Raw genomic sequence first — 23,830 nt, forward strand, 5'->3', positions numbered from 1 at the left:
AAGGTCTGCGTTTGAAGTCTCCCACTTAACAATGCCGAGATCGTATCGTATCATTTCGTATCGGTTTTGATTTGAATCGTGTATTGTTGGCCAGTTTATCATGTTACTGCTGTTATTATGTACTGTATTTTTAACCCTTTTTTATAAAAAATTTATTAAAATAATTTTTGTGGTAATTAGTTTATAGAATGTTGCTGTTGAGTACAGTGATCTAACTTTTGGAAATATAATAACCTGTAATACATTTTTTATTTCATATAGAAAATTTCGTAGTTTGAACTCTCTCCCTTCAGTTTTAACATCCCATCGTGAAGTAATATAACTGTTATATATTTTAAGAAAGTCTATTACTTTAAATAAATTAATTTTTTTCAATGCATATTTACAATCTACTCATAAACAGTACATTGAGTAACTAGTAAATGTGATGATAATATTGACTTGACTTGGATACCGTCCACCGACAATTCTCCATTTTCACCTATGTAACCAGGTCTTCTGGATTGTGGACCATTGTGGATAGTAGCTTGCTCGCAAAAAAAGGTGCGTTTGCTATCATACGCAATGTTTTTGATTGGAAGATCTGCAAACTGTTTGTATTTAAAGGCTTGCTACAGCTCCAGAGTTCTACGCCGTAAGTCCAAATTTTTCTTCAAATTTGTAATGTTTTGTGTTTTTTCGTCTTATGTTGTGGAAAATATGTAGTGTCTAAACAGTCTAAAGTCATTCTAGGCTAATTTGCACTGTGAGATGCAGTTTTTTGCGTGGCAGTAATCTCCAGTGAAGTCCAGTTCCAACCTCAGATTGAGATATTTGTTTTGGTTTTGTTTAAAAAAAAAAGGTTAACCACTATGCATAGTTGCATTTAAAAGCTATTTTTAATTTCTAATTATAGTTTTTCCGTTACAAATTGTCGCCCATTAACAATTGTAAGTTTTGTAGTATCTTCAACTTCTAGAGTGTGTAAACCCATAGTAAAATAGTAAATTTGTTTTTGTTATATTGTATTTTGTTATTACTATTTATATTTGTAACTGATTGTGGTGAGACAACAATAAATGTGTAATTTTTTTCCCTAAACCCTTTTGTTTTTTTCTCTTAACTAACTTTCTAGCTCTTTTTTGTGTTTTTTTATAAAGGAAGAACCTTACGAAATAAGTATAAGCGGCTGTCGCTGCCCTGTATTAAAACAAAAATTTATACCGTCATTATGTTTTATTACTTACTTCGTTTGGAGTACCAGAAACTGAATTTACTACGAATTTTGACCAGGATGACCGGCATGTGGAATACAATTTTAGATTCCCTTGCCGAGTAATTTATCCAGCTGTTTGCTTCGCAAGTTTTAGGAAGCACAGTGGTAAGAATTTGAATTCGGTTTCGCTAGGTAGAAATCGTTTGATTTCTCTTTTTGTTTTTAGATGGAGTAGTTACGTCCGTATATAGTTATTTTAATAACTATTGTCTAGGACGGGAAAGATTTTTGTTTTGGTTCAGAGCAGTGGCTATACCGTTCTGAGGAGACCTAAAGATGTCGAAATACGTATAAGCGGCTGTCGCTGCCATGTATTAAAACAAAAATCTAATACCGTCATTATGTTATAAAGAACCTTTTCTTTCATCCAGTAGGAAGATTCTTCAAAGTGGCGTCCATTTTAAATAGCTTGAGAACCTTCTTGTATTTTGTTTTGTTCCAGGGGATTTATGTAAGTACCCTTTTGCTTTATTTTTTGTAGTTGCCCCAATCCAATCCCCCTTGCCATTCACTTATCCAAGACCCAGTTCTCCAATTAACCCCTGAGTTCGCAACAGTTTCGTTTTATTTTGCTTGCCCTAGCTTCACCCCAATAATTTCTGTCCTAAATCAATTCCTTATAGTAAGACCCTATGTGGTAGGCAAAATAATCGTTACAAGAGTAGGCCCTACTACAGAAGCGGAGTATAAATTAAAAAAAGAAGAGCCACATTAAAAAAAGAAGGAGCCAGAGAAGAGAAGTCAAATGATAAAATTAGTGCAAACAATAAAGTGTTTACTATGGATTTACAAGTTGTACTTCTTTATCCAAAGTCCAACGTCTCAGCTTTATATTGTTGCGATAAATATAATGACGCATAAAACTGTAAATATATTATTTCTTATTCTATTCTATTCTAGTAATTTCGCCGCTCAGTTGAAAGACCTGTTTGTCAACCTGAATTCTGATGGGTCACCCACGATTCGAAATTTCCAGAAACAGGCCGAACAAAACCAGTATGAGTGACCTTCTCGTCTCTTCGAAGGGAATCGCCGAAACTCCCGAATAACGGCATTTTATATTTAAAGAGGGAACTTTGCTGAGAACTGTTAGTCGAAAATAAATTGTTGTATCGAATAAGTTGTATAATAAAGTAATAAAAATTATTGTGTTTTTAGTGAATTAGAATAAGTGTAGAAGACTGTAATAAATTAGAATAAGTGGAAATAAAGATTAAATAAACTAAGTGTTAAGAACATTTTAATAATAAATAAAGACAATAAATTAGATTTAATAAAAATACTACAATATTATAAAACCAAATTAACCGTCCATAATTTTACTCTTTATGATATTAACACCGGTAGAGGATACTGCTTTTTGTGGAGCGAAGTTGAAGGGGGTGTTGGGGCAAATGAATTTGCAACTATAATTTGTCATTTTGCAGCTACTCAATTGTCGTCCATTCAGCCTGGAGAGAAGTTGATTTTTTAAAGTGACGAGTGCACTGGGCAAAATCGCAATGCGATATTGTCGAGTGCTTTGTGTTGGGCACACACAAATGGAAGCTGATGCTGTGCACTCATATATAGAAAGACAGTTAAAAAACAAAATTATAAATGTGAATGCGCAATACATAGAAGTCATCCAAAATGCTCGAACAAAACCAGAGCCTTATGAAACAAAATACTTAACCCATACATTTTTTCGAAATTTTAGCAGTCAATACTTATCAACCATTAAGCCTGGAAAAAAGGCAAGTGATCCTACTGTAACAGATTTGCGTGCACTACAATACAATTCAAATGAAACCGTTCAGTTTAAACTTAGACATTCCGAGCAATAGCAGGTTTTTCCAGTCAGAGGAAACAAAAAAGTAGTTTTAGGAGTACCACTTGAAGAAATACCACTGCTTTATCTGAAACCGTTGAAAATTAAAAAAGAAAAGTTTGAACATTTACAAATTTTAAAGACTACTGTCTTTAACGTATTTTAAAGACTACTATAAAGAATAGCAAAAAATGAATGGCTTAAGCAACAATGTATCGATCTAGAACATTTACAACGACAGCACGACGACCGTAATTTACATAAAAAGCTTAAGGAGACTGCTGGAATATACAGAAAACGAAGACCAACTACCATAGTTAATCAAGATAACCAGATAGTGCTGGGTGAAAAGGAGAAAATTGATATATGGGAAAATTATATCCAGGAGCTCTTCCATGACGAAAGACCCGTGAGTGAAGTTTATACAGACGACCAGCTGACTGGCCCTTCAATCGCCAAAGAGGAGATAGAAAAGGCAATATTAAATTTAAAAAACAATAAGGCACCTGGACCAGATGAAATCCCGTCAGAAATACTCAAATTACTGGATGAAAGGGGAATTTCAGCACTACACAAAATATTTAACTTAATTTATGAAACTGGCTGCTACCCTCAACAGTGGTTACGCTCTACCTTTATTCCCCTGCCCAAGAAAGTCAATGCCAAAAGATATGAGGATCACAGACTCATTAGCCTGATGAGTCACACTTTAAAGATATTCTTAAAAATACTACATCAAAGATTATACAAAAAATGTGAATGGGACATCAGTGACTTCCAGTTCGGGTTTAGGCAAGGTTTAGGAACACGAGAAGCAATAGTAGCAACACAGGTGCTGGTCCAAAATTGTTACGATCAGAAGAAGGATGTATTCCTATGCTTTTTGGATTACCAAAAAGCGTTTGATCGTGTCCAACACCACAAGTTAATGGAGATCCTCAAGAAAGTTGATATAAACCAAAAAGACATAAGATGCATTAAAAACTTGTACTGGAATCAAACGGCACAGTTAAAAATAGACAATTCTATATCCAAACCCATACATATAAGAAGGGGCGTTCGACAGGGATGTGTGCTTTCCCCTCTTTTATTTAACATTTATTCGGAAGCCATATTTCAAGAGTCTTTTGAGGATGCAAAGATGGGAATCAAAGTGAATGGAGTATTGATCAACAACATACGATATGCTGATGATGGTGTCTTAATTTGTGACAACATAGTCGATCTTCAACAACTTGTCACTATAATCGGAGAATACAGTAAGCGAATGGGATTAGAGATTAATACCAAAAAAACCAAATTTATGATCATCTCCAGAAACTTGGAAGCACTTGAAAACTCCACCATAACACTGAATACTAAGTCCATTGAAAAAGTGAGTAAATTTAAATACCTGGGATCGTGGCTTTTTGAAGACTGGGCATCGGACAGGGAAGTAAAATGTCGCATTGAGCAAGCTCGACAAGCTTTCGTAAAATTCAAGAAGGTACTGACTTGTTCAGAGTTCGATCTTCAACTGAGACTAAGGTTTACTAAGTGCTACGTGTGGTCAGTGCTGCTATATGGCGTAGAGGGCTGGACACTCAAAACGAGGGATATAAACAGATTAGAAGCTTTCGAAATGTGGCTCTATCGCCGTATCCTAAAAATACCATGGACAGCGAAAATCACAAATATAGATGTCCTTAAAAGAATAAACCAAGAACGCCAACTTTTCGAAACCATCAAGAAAAGGAAAACGGCGTATCTAGGTCACATCATGCGAAAGAAAAAATACCAGTTCCTCCAACTTATAATCGAGGGTAAAATTGAAGGCAAGAGAGGAATGGGACGCAAATGGACAGGGATTAACGACATACAATCTCTGATACATATTGCAAGAAATAGAGAAATAATTGAAAATGTGATCGTTAACATCCATTAGTGGATTTTCATCTGAAGAAGAAGAAGAAAGACTACTATGTCGAGTGATTATCACTCATTTTATGATAATCTCAAACACATTTGAAAAATGTTATTATGTACCTACTAATCATATTAGAGTTGTATTGAAAATATGTAATATTTTTGTAATTGTCAATTAAGCAGTTAACTAAAATGTAATTTTGCAATAAATTTGTTTTATAAGGCTTGAGTGCTTTTAACCTCGTAACTTAAAATTAATATTGGTTTAATTGGGACAAACTTCGTAACTCCACAAACTTTTAGTATAAATTCTAAAATTTTAAAAATGTTTCTCCACAACATCAGGTAAGGTGAAGTGGGGTATCTGTGGACGGAATATAAAAAGTTTAATTTTGAAGTTACTTATGAAGTTAGTTGGGTTTCAAACCACTTTATTTTTGTTTGTAGGTATGTATTAGTAATCTATTAATATATTCTCTTCAATAGAAGATGAAACATGAATTGAGAGAGAAGAGTATTGACATTCTTCTTAAGGGACCATAGTTACCCGTTAATTTAGGCTAACTGTGGACCCTGACGGGAAGATTGTGGTCTGCTTGGTAAACTTCACTTTGTAGTTATTATAATGAAAGATGTAACTGTGGTTTAAAATAAAAGCACCATTAAAAATGCAGACACGAAAATTTTTATTAAAAACCATGAAACAACAAACAGCTAGGCAATATTTTTGAATCTCCTTAAATCCTCACAAAATGTAACGACGTTTTCATATTCTGATTTTGGGTCGTTCAGTATTCCTAATATCTTTTCCACACGAAATTTAAAGGCATTTCCCACACATCGTTTCAAACATTTGATTATCACGACTCTTTTCACTGCATTAATTTGACATATTAGTTCAATCGAATTAGTAACTGCTCGTTTGTTTTTTCTTACCACGATGTATTTTTCTGGTATTATATTATCGTCAATGGGTTCTTGAACTTGAGGTTCAGCACATTCTTCCATATTGTCATTTGGAGCTTTATATGAGTCATAAATCTCTGCATAAACGACTTCTTCGGAATTTTCATCGTCATTACTTAATTTTGATTGTTTCTTGAATGTATTTTTTTTTGTCTCAGTTTTTGATAACTGTAGGTGTTCTTAATAGGTTTTAGTTGTGATTACCTCAGCAACATCTATTCTTTTCCTCTTCCTTTGATGTACCTTCGGAGAAGGTTTCACTGTTGCTAGTAGAATGTTCTCCCAGGATGCAATGGAAGTTGATGCAATGCAATTCTGGCTTTCTGTAGTAAAGCTGCAAGAGGTTGTACATTGGATCGTAGTTTGCTTACCCGTAGAACTTTGCTCGTCAGTGATAGTGTCAGGAATGTTTTTCTCTTCATAATATCGTTTTACCTTTTCGGGATCAAACTTTTCTTTGTTAATGGAATCTCGATTTAGAGGAAAAATACCTGTTTTTCTAAAGCCACTCACCACAACAGGTTCTCGAATACTGCGCCAAGCTTTTTCCAAAAAGTTGGAAAATTCGCATTTTGTTAGCTGTTTTCCTAAATGTTTGCGCTGCTAATCTGTTAACAAAGCATACCATGAAGACTTGAGTCCCTTGAAGACAGACACAATTTAAGAATAGTCACATATCCTGCCATGGATAACGCAACCAATTCGGGTGAAATGTGCGATAAATGACCATCGTAAATCAAAAGAACAGGCCTTTCAACGCAATTTTTTAAAAAAACATTTTGGAACCATAGAAAAAATACTTGTTCAGTCATCCAACCATTTTCGGGTACGTAGTGAGATGTCTCTGGATACTTGTACCAAACATATTGTCCCATAACCTTTTGCCCTTGTGGAGGATCAAAGGTGGCAATATGGATCCGTTGGCATTAGCACATGACAAAACTGTTGTTGTTTTCCGTCCTGAACCTGCAATTTGCCTTTGTACTATTTCTCCGATTCCAGTTACAACCTTAGTACCGCTGGGATCATAATTAAAAGCCGTTTTATCTGCATTTCATATCCTAGCAGGGTATTATTGAAGTTGTAAATTATTCATAATAGTTTCCAGTTGGTCAAAGAAATCGTAAACAACAAATGGGTCACGCTGTTGTCTTACACGTGATGCTTAAATTATCTGAGGTTTCTTAATAGAAAGTCGGTTGCATTTTGAAAAATTCAGAAACCAATCTTCACCCTCTATAAAGGGCGTTTGCAGATTATTTTGCTGAACATATACCTGTAGGTACACTGTTGAGTATTTGTTTGCGAGATAGTCTAAACCTCCACTCACTCATAGTTTTTATCCGAGAAACCAAAACGTCTTCATCTTCTTTAGAAAGGGCAGTTCTACCACCTCCAGTCACACCTGTAATAGATTTTCATTGTTTTAAAAAGTAAAATCTAGTAGGTACCTAATTTTGTTATTACTTTGTGCATGTCCTGCCGCTGGTCTACCTTTCCACCTATTCACTTTTAATCCGAGTGTCGATTTTGGTACGCCATGCTCAATTGCAGCATTCTTTAGTGAAGATTTTCCCAATTTCATATCTCTTTTAGCCAGTTCTAATGCTGCTATTGAATACCTACTTCCGACACCACGATTGATAGTCTTTTTAATATATTTTTTTGGCATTTTTGCACCCAAAGAATAAGTTATAAACGAACTAACCTATAAACTTTTGGAACCACAGTTCCCCCGGTATCGCCGTTCACAGTTACACCGATCATGTGTCATGTCTGGGTAACTGTGGACTCCTTCTTAATTACCAAACTATTCTTCTAATACACCGGTTACTCAGCGCTAGATGACGCCTGAAGTTTACTTTCAGAAGCATTTATTGAACATTAGCACTGCTTCTGTACTGAACGAAATTTTTCAAATTTAACTCAACTACTACGCAATTTACTTAGATCAAAACATGACGGTCAGAGTTTTAGTTGCTAACTGAATTTTTGTTTTGGTAGCAGATATCTCCAGAATTTCTCACTAGTTACTACCAAAGAGATTAAACAAGTATGTACTGTAAACTTTATAAGATCTTGTTAATTAAAAAAAAAACACTAATGGGTGCCACAGTTACCCCAAACCACAGTTAACCGATTTCACCTTATATTATTTTATTTTACAATGTTCGATTAGTTTTGACAGAATCGCAAAATTTATTCCAAATTCAAATTTCTGCGTCTCCTGAACAAGTTGTCGTTTTGGAGTTACGAGTTTTGCTAATTAGGATGACGATATGTAATTGCTGGTCTAATTGCTGCTCTGTAAATATGTCTTGAGTGAGTTGCTTATCTTTGAGAAAGATAAATTTATGAACTGGATGGTCCGACAAATTAATAATTAAGACTTATAATACCGAAAATTAGCAAAATGGTTTCTCCAAATTAAAAATTGTCTACATCGGTTTATATTATGGATATGTGTTGCATTGTAAAATGGTGTTCATCTAATACTTCATTTCTTAGAGTTCCAATCCTGTATATCAAAATACATACGAGGGTGGATTGATATAAAACTAGCTTTTGATAGAAAAAACAAGTTTTTTGGAATTAAATCGATTTATTTCTCAACATAGTCCCCTTTTAGCTCGATACACTTAGTAAAACGATGTTCCAATTTTTTTTATCCCATCCGAATAGTACTTTTACTGGAGCTCTTCAAAATAGGCCGAAGTTTCAGCGACGACTTCATCATTTGTTGCGAAACGACGTCCTCCGAGCCACTTTTTAGGTTTGGAAACAGGAAAAAATCACTGGCGGCAAGATCTGGGAAACACGGTGGGTGTTTAACCAAGTCGTAGCCCAATTCGTGTAATTTTGCCATGGCGACAGCCAATCGGTGATCCGGTGCATTGTCTTGGTAAAAGAGCCCTTTTTGCGTTTTGAACACCAAACCGGGGGGTTTTCGACGCAATTCGGCATCGACTCGATCCAATAATGCTGCGTAGAACTCACCATTGATTGTTTTTCCTTTTTCCAAGTAGTCGATGTGGATGATGCCCTTCGCATCCCAGAAAACAGTCGCCATCACTTTGCCGGCCGAATGTGCACTCTTTGCCTTCTTCTACGGTCCTTCGCCGCATTTGCGCCACTGTTTCGGCTGTTCTTTGGTTTCTGGTGTGTAATAATGCACCCAGGATTCATCAACGGTGATAAATCGGCGAAAAAAAATCCTTCGGATCGCACCGTATCATCGCCAAAAGTGTCTCCGAAGTGGTAACACGTTATTGCATTTGATCGATTGTCAGCAAACGCGGCACCCATCGCGCGGATAGCTTTTTCATGTCCAAATGATGGTGAATGATGTTGTGTACGCGTTCGTAGGAAATGTTTAGGACCTCTATTAACTCGCGGAGCTTATTGCTGATCATTTCCGGCGTGGTGGCTTTACTTGGCCTCCTGGGACACTCATCATCAAAAACACTCGTACGACTATGAACAAATTCAGCTTTCCAAAATTTTTACCGTTGCTAACGAAGGTGCAACCCCACCATAAACTTCGTCCAGGTCGGCTTTGATTTGCACATTCGTTTTACCCTTTTTGTGGAGGAACTTAACCACCGAACGATACTTGATTTTTTCCATTTCTCCAAAAACACAAATTTGCTTGCTGTTGACGGCTGTAAAAACCAAACTAATTGTTTTTAAAACTTAAAATTTTGACAGACGTCATGTCATGAATGGCAAATGTCAACACCGAAACCAATTCGGTATCAAGTAGCGCCATCTATCAAAGACTAGTTTATTATCAATCTATCCTCGTATGTTTTATAATTTTTAGCTTCTTCATTTCCCTATCTATTTCTCCCCGAAGAATGCCTGCAAAAATTTAATTTTCTTTCTATAATAAGTTTTCTTTCTACTTGTTTTTAGTTGTTTCGTATGTGATAAAATACATAATATTATTTAAAGATTTATAGCTTTATGTTTATATCCATACAGACTTATTTTAAAAAACACTACATGTATTTATTTATTTATTTTGAGATTGTTTCTTAAAAGGTCACGTCCTGCAGGCTGGATGAAATAGTGGATGTCTATCGCATTTTATCATGGTTAGGTATACAAACATTAATCATTTCCATTTTATTTTGAATAAAGAACTTTATGAAAAGAATATATTAATTTTGCTACATAACAAACGATGCGACGCTCTGTCGTTCGGTAGATGATAAATGATAAATCTAGAGTATACCGTGGATGATGCTTTATTTATTTACTTGCATTTGTCGAAATTATAGCATACAGAATGTCAAAAAACTCTCTCTTTATACAAGAGGACTTTAAATTGTAGAACACATATTAAGAGGATTTTATGTATATCATTGTATTCAAAAATACCTCCAAAGCTAGCTAGTTTAAATATTTGTCCTCCCTAACAATGGTTTATTTCTGCTTTTGGTAGCTTTTAGATGATCCTATTTGTTATCTTAACCCATTAGTTCCTAGCGTTACGATTATGTAATGGCAAAGTGGTGCCATCTAAATAGATCCTCTATCGCCTACGTCGCAAATTTTCAGTTTCAGTTGAAAACAGGTCTGCATTTCTTGTTAGAAGGTGCTAGTGTTTTAAGAGAGGAATGAGACAAGGAGACGTAATATCGCCAAAACTTTTCAACCTAGCCCTAGAAGACGTCTTCAAAACTACAAATTGGTCAACCTATGGTATTAACGTTAATGGCAACAAGTTAAACCACCTCAGATTCGCTGACGACATAGTGATTATAGCGAGCACATTCGAGGAACTGCAAATTATGATGGGGGAACTAGCAGCCAGCTCCCAATACGTCGGCCCAAAAATGAATATGAAAAAAACAAAAGTAATGACAAACACAGATGACCCCAGACGTATAACTATAAATGGCAGTGAGATAGAACAAATCCAGGAATATATCTACCTAGGCCAAATCCTGAGACTTGACAAAGAGAACCAAAGTGCGGAAATTACTAGAAGAGCAAGACTAGCATGGGCCGGATTTGGAAAACTTAGTTGGATACTTAAGAACCGCAAAATTGAGGAGCAAAGTGTTCAACCAATGCATCCTTCCCATCATGACATATGGATGTCAAACCTGGACCCTAAACAAGGCAAACATGAATAAACTAGCCACAACAGAAAGAACAAGGGAAAGAGCAATGTTGGGTATACGACTGTCAGATAAAAAGAGGAACGACTGGGTAAGATCCAAAACAAAACTCGAGGACATAGCAACAAAAATTGACAAAATTAAATGGAGCTTCGCGGGCCACACTGCTAGACAAAAGACCAACGTTGGAATACTACAATACAACATTGGAGACCTTACAAAAGTAAACGACCAAGAGGAAGACCACAGATGAGATGGGTTGATGATATTAAAAGAATAGCCGGAAGAAATTGGAAATATGTTGCTCAGGATAGAGACCAATGGAAGGAGTTGGGAGAGGCCTATGTACAAACATGGACGACAGAAGGCTAAGAAGAAGAAGAAGAAGTGTTTAAATTGCCGTTAATGTGCGATTTTATTAGAACTTTGTTTTGAATCGGTGCCTGCATAAAATATAACGAAATAAATAAAGCTTTAAATAATGGACTTCGTTGATAAAGAGTAAGTGTATAAATCTTATTTTGTATAATAAAGTTAATATTAGAAAACAACACATTGTCAAAGTAAAATAAGAATGGAAAATATTTCAGATTATCAGGTAGTTCTTCTATCATTTTCACTAGTGCTGCTGCCGCCTTTTAAAAGTTTCTTTCCATGTCAATATTAGGAGTTACAGATTTTACTTGATATATTATATGAGGTATTATGACTGAGGTAGTAGACGTAGATGAACCCTTTTGAATCCCAGAAATTGGGGGCCATCATCTTTCCGGTCGATAAGAAAGTCTTCGGAGCACGTTCACCAGGTGCTGCTACTGTTTCGACTCTTTCTTGGTCCCTGGTCTGTACCAATCGATTCATGTTTCGTCAATGATTACAAAGCGACTGAGAAACTCCTTCGGATTATACTTAAATAGCGTCAAACCCTGTTCTGAACTGGTCTCACGGTTAAGCTTATTATTCGGAGTAAGCAAACGCGGCAATCATCGCAACGACAGCTTTCTCATGCCCAAAATTTCACGCAGGATATGACATACTTAATCTTTTAAGATGACTACTGTCTCAGCTATCTTGTACACCTTCAGTCGGCGGTCTATCAATATGAGATCGTCGATTTTTGTCACGTTATCCTCCGTGGAAGTTGATTTGCGACCACGTTGAAAGTCGTTAAACCAATTTTTGAGGGTTTTCATCAAAGAAGTTGATTTAGGTGCGACGTGCGACCACGTTGAAAGTCGTTAAACCAATTTTTGACGGTTCCCATCGAAGGAGAAGGGTCACCGTACACAGCATCCAAGCGCTCTTTAATTTCGCTGCCCAATTTCCCTTACAAAAATAAGGATCGAATTACCGACCGATATTGCTCTTTTTCCATTTTTCCAAAATTCGCAGACACGCCCGCTTTCACAAGCGGTCTAAACAACACTACGTGTCCGATTCGGCTAAAATTTTAACATTAGCCGTCTACGAGAATGTATTACACGATAGTAGATTTCTCTTGAGATAGCGGCGACATCAGGCGCTGAGGCTAAGTACTTATCGCACGGCCTACTTATGCAACAAGAATAAGCCAACAAACTGGGACTTCTCCAAACCAACCATCTCCCTTCCTGACCTTATTATCAATACGTCTCCAAAAGAATACTTGAAAACGACAACAACAAACCATACTGGGACTGTATTGTGCTCACAGATTAACCAGTAGTACATAACAGACCGAATCTTATATTACTTAATAAACTAACTAGACAAACAACACTAATTGAAGTTAAATGTGTCGACAGCAATTAAAGTAAACTGTATACTCACGCTTAATCAAGCCATTAAGAGCGATGCTGGGAATATTTATATTCCACTATGCATCAACAATTTACTCATATAAATTACCATCTTTCTTGTACTCATTGCGTCGAGTAAGAACGATAAATATACGAAAATGGTTGGGTTTCGATTTAATTTGAGTTTCTTACCACTCCCTGACACGTGTTTCTGGGTCTTCCCGTCATCAGAGAGAGCTTGTAAGAAAACCTAAACCAAAACTATGACGGGAAGACCCAGAAACACGTGTCAGGGAGTGGTAAGAAACTCAAATTAAATCGAAACGCAACCATTTTCGTATATTTATCGTTCTTACTCGACGCAATGAGTACAAGAAAGATGGTAATTTATATGAGTAAATTGTTGATGCATAGTGGAATATAAATATTCCCAGCATCGCTCTTAATGGCTTGATTAAGCGTGAGTATACAGTTTACTTTAATTGCTGTCGACACATTTAACTTCATCTTTCATCACTAGATGTCTCTAGTAGCATACTCTGGTAATTATTTTTTCTATAATTGCTAGAGTAGTCGGTGCGTTTTGGTTTAGTTTGAGTTTTCTTACAAGCTCTATCTGATGACGGGAAGACCCAGAAACACGTGTCAGGGAGTGGTAAGAAACTCAAATTAAATCGAAACGCAACCATTTTCGTATATTTATCGTTCTTACTTGACGCAATGAGTACAAGAAAGATGGTAATTTATATGAGTAAATTGTTGATGCATAGTGGAATATAAATATTCCCAGCATCGCTCTTAATGGCTTGATTAAGCGTGAGTATACAGTTTACTTTAATTGCTGTCGACACATTTAACTTCATCTTTCATCACTAGATGTCTCTAGTAGCATACTCTGGTAATTATTTTTTCTATAATTGCTAGAGTAGTCGGTGCGTTTTGGTTTAGTTTGAGTTTTCTTACAAGCTCTCTCTGATGACGGAAAGACCCAGAAACACGTGTCAGGGAGTGATAAAAAACTCAAATTAAATCGAAACGCAACCATTTTCGTAACACTAATTGATGTAGCGATACCTAACGGAAAGTATCCAGACAATACCTATTAATGTCTCTACTACTTGAGTCATTCCGAAGAACCTCTTAGAGAACATAAGACAGCTGGATCTTAGTCAATATTTATGTAGTACCCATCCAGATACGTAAACAAATTTTTGGCAGATACTCCGACGTACCAAGTCACCTAGGGCTCGATAACACGAAAAGAGCTCTACCGAAGTTTAATGCTTTTGGTAACGTAGGTATTAGTAATGACTGAGTTTTCCCCTTAGAGAAAGTGAGGGCCGTATGGCTTAAATCTGGATATATATTGATGTCCACATGCGCACCAAAATTTTTGAGAGATACTTTAGCGTACCATGTCACCTACAGTCTGTCCCAAACCCTTCTTTCAGTGCGTCACTAATTTTGACGTCATATACGATTTTAAGAATGTCGAGAATTATTACATGACATTTTAGTTAAATTTGACAGTTGTAGGATCGTAATCTCCCTTTTTCTAATTGAAAATAATTTAATAATATTTTAATATTAGTCTTTGTTCTTTCTCGATATATCTTGGCATATTTAAAATATTTTTATGACAATAAATACAAAATTAAATTTTCACTGTAAAATGTCTGATAATACTAACCTGGAATGACAATTATCATTTTATCAGTTGACATTGTAAAAGAACTGTCAGGATCGAGGCAATCTGCGTCAAATTATATTTATGCGCATCATTGATTGGATATCTATTTAGCGTATTCTAAACTCCAACAAATTATACATCCGTAAGTAGAATTAGCTTTACGATAAATAATTTTCTAAGTTCTATGTATAATAATCACAGACTTACGTTTTTTTCTGTCACCTCTAGCTTAATGTGTTAGAGAGAATTCGATCAACTATGACGCACTGAAAGAAGGGTTTGGGACGAACTATAGGGTTCGATAACACAGAATAGGTTCCAATTCTTTTGATATCGTTGTTATCTGGGATGAATGAATTTTCTCCTAGAGAGAGTGAGAGTCAAATAAATTAAATCTGGTTAATAGCAAAGTGCATATCGTCGCTTGGATGCAGAAGTAGCCTAAGTCACAAAATGTTAATTTTACAGTAGAGCATTTTTTTTGTTTTTTTCTCAAAATATTATGAAATTCTTTTATCAGAAAATTGTATAACAATGTTTAAAAAGCTACTTTCCCTACAGTTCATTGCTTTAACGATAAAGGTCACGTTCTAAAAAGAAGCTGGACATAGACTAGTAAAGTCTCAACTGATGTAGTCTATGTCCAAATTTGGACATAGAATATACTTACATGGAAGTACTTAGGCTAGTTCTGATCAATCCATAATATTAATAATCTAATCATGTAGTAGGTATAGGTATAAATTATTTTAACACAAATAGTGTACTTACTTATAAATCGTATATTGTCGGCTTTCAGGTTTAACAAATAAGTTTCTGAAATTATTAACAACTGGGCCGTGTTAAAAAAAGACAGAAAATATTACTACTTAAAAAATCAAACAGATGGAACAAAATAGAGAATAAAACAAATAAATTTAACTCAAAATTAGGAACTAAAATTAAACAATTATGAATATTTAAACATCAATATCTGAATCTTCCCCTGTTCGTTTTTCATCATAAGGTAGGTTTTTAAAAAAATCATGATATTGACATGAAATAACTTTCTTCTGGCAAAGAAATTGCAAATGGTCGTATTTTTTTTTTTTCGTTAATGGAATTTGCCTCGTATAGTTTGGCTTCAGTTCAATATCTTCTATATTAATTTGAAGTGTCTTTCTACCCTTTTTAACCAGATTAATTTTTTTAAATTCAATGTCTTCAAAATTGTATTTAAAAAAACACGTATTTGGATAGTCTGGTCGGGTTTGTAGAATTCGTAATTTGTTCCAGTAAACTTTCTCATTAGATTCATCCTTGTCCCAATTAATAGATGTTTTTGCTAGAAGTTCTTTTAGATCAAATATATTTTCTTGGTCTAATTCAACGACGTTATACGGGTTGTTTCTCTTTGCAGTTCTGACAATTGTGTACCATTGATGAGGAGAATAGACTGGAATATTACGTGATGCTCTTTCAATCACACTATAAATACTGTCTCCCTCATTTTGTGTGTGCCCTCGTTCCAGAAAGCTATGACAAATTTTTACTTTATATAATTGAGAAATGTAATTGTATAATGAAAATAAGTATTTATTTCTATTTTGTCCGGCACAATTGTCAGAAAAAAATGAAAACTCATTTCTACCGTGTTCAATATTACTCTTTATAAAATTCAAAAGGCAACTACCTATTTCACAAGAGCCTCTCTTGCCTATGGTTTCATACCACATATAACAGTTGCATTCTTTATTACCCATATTGAAAATAGTAAAGTTATAAGTTGACAATTTTAGCTTATAATACGCTAATCCAACTTCCGACTTTGGTACCTGAAGTATTTGTTGTAAATCAAAAACTGCGCAACAAATCTGTTGATTCTCCTCAGCTCTTTTTTTTTCTGCATCCTTAAATTCTCTGGCTAAATTCTTGTTTTTCAAGTGCAGTTGATACGTTTCTTCAGCTGCTAATTTCTCTTCAGTAGACGAGTGTTCGAATCCATGGCAAATATCGCACAAGTCTTTCTTTGGCTGAAAGAATGACATATTAAAATCTGAATTAAAGACAGCCCTGTATATACTTTCCGTTGCTACTTCACTAATGTTCATATCGGAACAGTATTCCTTGTATAAAGAATACATTCTGGATATATTAAGAGATGCAGGTAAATACAAACGTGTTGTGTTTTTTCTGCAATAGTGACTTTCAATTGTCTGAAAGGAATTTATATGTTCTCGAACGGACTCTTTGACAGATTCGTTGAGTAAGGAGTTTTTGCAGGCCTTTCCTCTTCTGTCTTCGGAAATCGTACCAATGGAACAAGTTTTATTAAGTACAGTTTTAACAACCTGGGCACTTATACAAAGAGTATTTAAAAAGAAAATCTTACACACAGGTACTTTGATGTTGTCCTTTATGAAATAATAATCAAATGTGAATGTTCTTCTACTATGTTGGTTTGGAGAAGGCGATTCTTCATTTTTCTCTGCAGCAATATTTATCTTCTTTCGGCTAATTCTTGTTCTTTCTTTATTTTTTCTTTGCACTAATTTTGAAATGAAATCTCGTTGTCTGTTGATGTCTCCAAGATTCCAGTAACGACCAAATATAGATTGCCTTTCTTCTTCAGGAATCTTTTCGCTACATTTCATTCTACAATGACATGGATCTTTCATTTTCCGGGATGGTTGAAGTTTATTTTTCCAAGAGTTGTATTCCTTTCCGCTATTTCGAGATGTCTTTATTATATTTCTTCTCCAGGAAATCGGGTTTCTTTTTCTTTTGCGTGACTTTCTTATTGATACTTCTTCTTGATCAGGTTCCTGATCCAACAAAACAAATTCGGGATCATTTTCATCGTTATCGGAAGCATAAGGATCAGACTCAGAGGATGTCATGTCCAAATAATTTTCCAACACATTCGTGTTAAACAATTTGACAGATCTGCTAGGTTTGGAATCACAAGATTGGTTGAACAGTTTTTTTGGCGATGCTTTGTGATGCTCACTGGGTCTGAAACTATTAGCTTCTTCAGTGTGGTTTGGTTCGTTAAAAAATATTTCTCGGAATGGTTTTGTCGGTGTCTGATTAAATGAATTGGAATTAAAGTATGTTGAAGTTTCCCAAAACTGTTGTAGAACAGGCGATGGTTCTAAATTTACAGAATCCATTAACTTAATGGCATATTTTGGAATGGAAACGTCATCGTTGGACTCTGAAACAACAATAATTTGTTTATTGCCATAATAGTTACTATTATCTAAAACATTTTTATTGAGAAACAAACTATAGGCCTACTCACTAAAGGGTAATTAATAATAATAAATAAAATAGCATTTTTTAAATAATTTCTCATTTTTATCAGTAATATAATTTTATTAGACAAAAAATGATAATTTTTGGCGTAGTCTCAGGTTCATGCATATAATCTAATCAAGAAATAATTTATTCAAAAAGGCCATTTAAATAAAATATTATAGCCAAATCCAATATGACATTTGTCTAGGGTAGTATATAATAATGAGTGACTTTACCCTAATATTTGGTTGATATTAACAGTGCCACTGAATAAACAGCTACTATTTGACATAATAAAATAAAAATAGGAAATAGAAAATCACATGAACAATAAATTTTTGTCTTACCTGCACACTGGTTCTTCTTCACTTTAAGCAACTGAAGTATTTTTGTACTTCGTGAGTTCAGCTCCAATGATTTTTGATTAAACATAATTTAAATTCTTTTTGAGCTATCTTAAATCGCGAATAAGTTTATGTCCTCAATATATATACGTAAATTTATGCAGAACTAGTCTATGTCCGGCTAAGCGACGGAGATACGATCGGTTTGCTGCGGCGCTCTTACATAGACTGATTCTGCATGAAAACTGACAACGGTATGGAACATAGGCTAGTTCAAGTTTTGATCGATATGAGCGTTAGTTGTAAAGATGGACATACAATACTTCTGCATCCAATGTAATGATGCTTTTACTTGCAAATGGACCTAAAATATCAAATTAGGCAAAAATGGACATAGGCTACTTCTGCATCCAAGCGACGATATAATTTCAAGTTTTTAATTAATTTTAAATTTTTGTTTTTAATATTACATAATATACTATTATAAAATTATAATTTATTTATAATCATTTTGTTTTAAAATTGTAGCTCACAGGTAGGTAAAATGCATTGTATTACTGTGTGTGTGTGTGTTTGTTTTATTGGCACTGGTTTTGACAACCAACTGGCCAGTCAATTTGTTTTGAGTTCTCTCTTTACACAAGATATTGTTAGTATTTAAATTTAAAACTATTGTACATTGTATTACTAAATAGTGTATTGTAATTTATTAATTCATTTTGAAAATGGTTAAAATAAAATATACTATTACCTTTATAGATTGTTTGAATCTCATACCTGAAACAAAAATATATTATTGTATTAAATATACAAATAAATATTTTATATTTAATTTTCTATTCGTAATACAGTTCTGAAACAATTTTTTGTGGAATATTTATACGAGTATTATAGGTACTTATTTGATAGTATTAAACCAAATTTAATTAGAAATACGTTATAATTGGCGTTTTGATTTCCAGCTTGTAAAGTGTTCTTTATTTTCTATCTTTTAAATTGTAAAGTTATGTTATAATAAATTTTTAAAATTTTAAATTGAATTGTTTGTTTTTCAAGTTTTCTCGAAAGTTTTATCTCGATTTTAATGTTTGATAGTTGTTATAAAGCAAGTAAACAGCTCTTGAAATAGGGTAATTAATAAACGTCTTATATCATAATAACGCAGATGTTCAGAAATTATAAATTTGATAAAGGAAAATTCTTCGGCGAATATATGATGCAGACTAGACAGATTAAATAAACTATAAAACAACTATAGAAGCACAAATAATTAGAAGTCTAGGAGACGTAGAAAATTTACCAGAAAGGAGAGTACCAAATAATACTAAAATAAAATAGGAAGGGAAAAGGGAAGGAAACAAAGAGAAACACACAACAACGAAAATGGTTTTTCGCTATAAAAGAAGATCTAGTTCAATTAAGTATTCGAAATTGAAAGATGACGTTCTGAGGAGGTAGGCATGGAGAAGCATAAATTTGTTGGAAGTAATGGAAGGTTATTTATTTACCTTCCGGCAAAAATGAGACCAATTGCTAAATAGTGTGTCAATAATTTCATGGTGCGAATTTTGTGTTTTAAGTACTTTGTTCAAGGTACAAGGTACAAGGCACAAGGCAATGGCCTTTTTGATGAATTGTTGCTTTATTTGTGAGGTTAAAAATTAGGGTCGAACTCTGTAGATAGTCTAACAATATATTTACCTCAGTAAAGTATATTAATTAATTTGAAGTTACGTCGAGTGTACTTATTTATTAGTTAACAATAAATCTTTTAGTCCACGGCTTCGAATTATTTCATATCGTCAATCGAGAAGTTCGGACATAGAGCATTCAAAACTATATTCGAATTATAATATATTCGAATTTATACACTGGTATTAAAACACTTGGTAAAGCCTCGGGAAAGAAGTTCGCGAATAAAAAGTTCAAGAAAAAATGAGAAAAGAAAAAGCTATAAAAACAGTGGCAACAAAATAGGTCGGATAAAGATCTACAAAACTATCTTCTTCTTTTAGTGCCTATTCGTTTCGAATATTGACGATCATTCTGTCTTTAATTATTTTATTAACTGATGCTTTAAATAGATTAGTTGTTGTGGAGAACCATTTCCTCTGTTCTCAGTTTTAATCTGTAGTGTTGTTTCTCATTATGTGTCCGAGATACTCTAACTTTCTCCTTTTAATCGTATTCATCACTTCTTTTTTTTCCATTCTTCGTAGTACAGTCTCGTTGGTTATCTCGTCCATCCATGATATCCTTAGGATTCTTCTATATAGTCAGTCACATCTCGAAGGCTTCAAGTTTTTTCTCCATCGCTTCAGTGAGTGTCCATGATTCAACTCCGTAGTATAATATCGAGAAGATATATTTATCTCCAGATTAAGGTTGTGGCTTTTAAAGAGTTTGGACATGTTGTTGAAAGCACTCCTAGCCTTCTCTAGTATATATGTATTTTACTTCTTGTGAGTGATGCCATTGTTAGTTTACTATCGTTCCTGGACAGGTAAACTGTTTTACTCGGTCTACTGGTGTCTTTTTGATAAGTAGTTGGACGTCTCTAATTTTATTTTTGCCGATGAACATAAATTTAGTTTTTGATATGTATACTTGTAGTCCAACTCTTTCACTTACCTCATTTACTTTGTTTATTAGTTGCTGTAAACTGTTTAATCTGTCTGCAAAAATAACGGTGTCATCTGCATAGCGGATGTTGTTTAGGCGTTCTCCATTTAAAAGGATTCCATGCTCGCAATTTTCCAAGGCTTCACTAAATATTTCCTCTAAATACAGGTTAAATAATTTAGGCGAAAGTATACACCTTTGTCTAACGCCTCGCAGAATCTGGATCACTTTCATCGGTTCATCTCCAAGATTTGTTTTTATTGTGGCTGATTGGTTCCAGTATAAATTTTGTATTATACGCCGGTCTTTATTATCTATTTGAGCTTTTGTTAGAACATCCATCATTTTTCGGTGTTGAACTATGTCAAATACTTTTTGGTAGTCCACAAAGCAAGTGAAGATATCGCAAGTCATATCTCTGCATCTTTGGAATAATACCTGTAGACTAAACAGTGCGTCTCTCGTACCTACATCTTTCATGAATCCAAACTTTGTGTCTTGTATTCTCTCTTCGCATAGCTTGTATATTCTGCGACGTATAATTTTAACAAAATGTTTTAGTGTATGACTCATTAGCCTTATTAGCCTGTATTCCCCGCATTTTTTCGTTTCCTGTTTCTTTGGTAACGTAATAAATTCTGAAACTAGCCAATCCTTTGGAATATTGCCTATGATATAGATATTATTGAAGGTTATACATAGTATTCTTAAAAATTCATCATCAAGAAGATTAAGAAATTAAGACTGTACTCCGTCTGGTCCTGGAGCTCTCTCTTCTGTTTTTTGGTGATATTATCCGTAGATATTGGGGACTGGTTCTCCCTCTCATCAAAAAATAAATTTGGTATATAATTTTTCCAGGTATTGTCAATACTCTCTTTGTCCACGATTACCTCTTCGTTGTCATTAATAAGTTTACTCACTCTTATGTTTTTACATTTGCCTGTAATTTCTTTTACCTTTTTATGCACGTTGAAGTCGTCATATTTACTTGTGTAGTTCACCAGACTACATTATGAGAGGTGACAAATACCAACTGCTTCGACTCATAATGCAGTGGAAAATCAGTAGAAGACGTTTAGTATAAAGGAAAAGCCGTTCATTTGCGTGAGTGGTTCACCAACACTAGTAACCATCTATTTAGAACCTCAGTCTGAAAGGTACGAACCGCTTTCATTGCTACCAACATCTGTAACGGAAGCAGTACTTAATAAAAATAGAAATGAAAAGAGAACAATAACATCGCATAACTATTCTGGAGAATAATCCAACCTCAATGTTATACCATATAAAGAATAACAACATATCACAAAGTATGAATGTGAAAGGTACTATCATAGAGTTGCTAAATCATATAGGGAAAACCAGTTAAAGAAGAGAAGGGGAAAGATAACGTAGAAGGTGGAACAACTATGTTGATGAGATTATGAGATTGAGAGAGCTGCAGGAAATTCAAACCATTAAAGTGATACTGATATATTATAAATAACACATTTTCAAAATACTCCGCCCATAGCTATTATTTAATGAGACAAAATACCTCGTAATAAGAATATTGTAAATATTTTTAGACGTAAAAATGCTAAATATACCAAAAAATAAATTTTGAAAAAATATCCACAAAACTAATACGATCATGAACAAATTTAGTTTTTCCAAAAAAACATTATTTTTTATCTCCGTTAGCATGTCTGCTTTTTCTTTGCTTTAGTTCAGACAAACTCTTGTCTAATTTTCACGAAATTCGGCCAAACTCGGAAAAGACAAAAAATACCAGTAAAAAGTTGCCCTGGTTATCTTTTGCTAAACTATTTTGGGACCAGATATATGGGCCAACTAAAACCAGGAATATTCCAGCCATTAAACGATCCTGCGATAGAGTTGTGAAGGTATTTCTATTTTGGTATTAAGTAACTCCTATTACTCCGTATTTGGAAGAATTGTATTAGGTATTTTAATTTTGTGATATATATATTATATAAAAGTATTTAAATAAAACACTAAAACTACAATTTCGAGGGCTGTTACGATAAATATTGAAAAGTTTTGTACCTATAAGTTCATAGTGAATAGCTGATTTGAAAGGACGTATTTATTATTTATTTTAGGTTTCTTATTAAGACTCATGTTTGAGTTTTTTAATTTTTTGATTTATTGATTTACATGGATGTTGTGTGTGTATGTTTTGTACCAAAGTTTGTGAAAGAACTAGGAGAGCAACAGCTTGGAAGAATTGAAAAATAAAAACTGAACTAAAGAAGAAGAAGCTGTTAAAAATATACTTAAACAAAAAAAAAACAGAAAAATCTATTCTTATCATGAAAATCAAACATTTATTAAAGACGACCGATCCAGATCGAAATAGAATTTAATATATTACTAACTACAGACGAAATAACAAATAGGGTAAGTCCGGGGGAGCGCGAGGTACCAGGGGTAACTCGGGCATATTTTGACAGATTCATAGCTAGAAACCTACAACACAAAAGTTCCTAGCTCACAGTATTAACAGCTTAAATAAACTTTTATTACAGATTTCTTTCATTGAAACAAGAAGAATTGTTATAAATAGTGGAAGCATATACTAAACCCCTAAAAGTTTGGGTAGTATATATTTAAAAAATATATTTCAGTTGTTATAATTAACATAACTATTTATTATATGGTGCAAATAAATAAATATTCATTGTCGGTAATTCGCAAAGTTCTATTTTATTTACTATTTAGTTTGTTTACTATTAATATTGGCTATGAGTATGTGTGCTTGGTTGTATAGTAATCTCCAGCCACTCTGTCAAAAATTAACTAACTTCGCAAAAAAATAATTACTAAATTTACTCGACAGTTCGGACTGGGACTAGCGAACCGACTATAGATGACCGATGACGCCAGTTTACACTTAGTATGCTTCTGCCAACGGAGGCCACTAGGAGCACGTGAAAGTTAAAGTAAAATTAAATCAGAAAGTAGGTAAAAACCTCTTTATTTGTTTTTAAAAGTGTAAACCTTTTCAATGGGTTCACATTTTATTTCGTGGTAAAAAAATCCAATG

The 23,830-nt window shown here is 34.1% G+C and overlaps 1 long non-coding RNA gene across 1 annotated transcript in view; it reads right to left on the reverse strand.

Annotated features, from left to right (window-relative positions):
* The window catches only part of LOC140441486 (uncharacterized), a 276,397-nt gene that overhangs the window by 201,304 nt on the left and 51,263 nt on the right, over positions 1 to 23,830 (reverse strand). Inside the window, exon 2 of the long non-coding RNA XR_011951007.1 lies at positions 18,908 to 18,933. This is a non-coding gene — a long non-coding RNA (uncharacterized lncRNA). The remainder of the gene's footprint in view (positions 1 to 18,907; positions 18,934 to 23,830) is intronic.

Source organism: Diabrotica undecimpunctata, chromosome 1 (assembly GCF_040954645.1).
Source record: "Diabrotica undecimpunctata isolate CICGRU chromosome 1, icDiaUnde3, whole genome shotgun sequence".
In the NCBI taxonomy this organism is placed as follows: domain Eukaryota; kingdom Metazoa; phylum Arthropoda; class Insecta; order Coleoptera; family Chrysomelidae; genus Diabrotica; species Diabrotica undecimpunctata.